Here is a 440-nt window from a genome sequence, read left to right on the forward strand (position 1 = left end):
CAGAGACTGTTCTTCTTCCCTGATGGAGGGAAAGGAGGCGTTTGGCTGCTGCCTCCTGCTGGAGAGGGTGATCGAAAACCCGGCAGAACTCCTGGAGAAAAGTCTGGTAGGTTGTTGTTTTTGCATTGTGTGAACTTAAAAAAAGTGTTTGCCCATCTTAAAGCTCTTCCTTTTAATGAACTGATGACAGACATTGGGCCTCATGCAAGAACATGTTCGTATTCTTCTCCTAAATTTCTCTTACTTTTGTTCATACTAAGGGTTCGTACGAACACGTCAGATTCAACAAACTCTTCTAACTTCAGGAAAAGTGTGTAAATGAGCTGCGTAAATTACACCTTTTCTATCCAGCTGCTCGTGCACGCGAGAGGAGATTAGCATAATTACCACCCCAAAAACACCATATAAGGCTATGCCTCAGATACAAGGAAGTGTTCATT

The sequence above is a fragment of the Austrofundulus limnaeus genome, unplaced genomic scaffold (assembly GCF_001266775.1).
Source record: "Austrofundulus limnaeus strain Quisiro unplaced genomic scaffold, Austrofundulus_limnaeus-1.0 Scaffold995, whole genome shotgun sequence".
Lineage (NCBI taxonomy): Eukaryota > Metazoa > Chordata > Actinopteri > Cyprinodontiformes > Rivulidae > Austrofundulus > Austrofundulus limnaeus.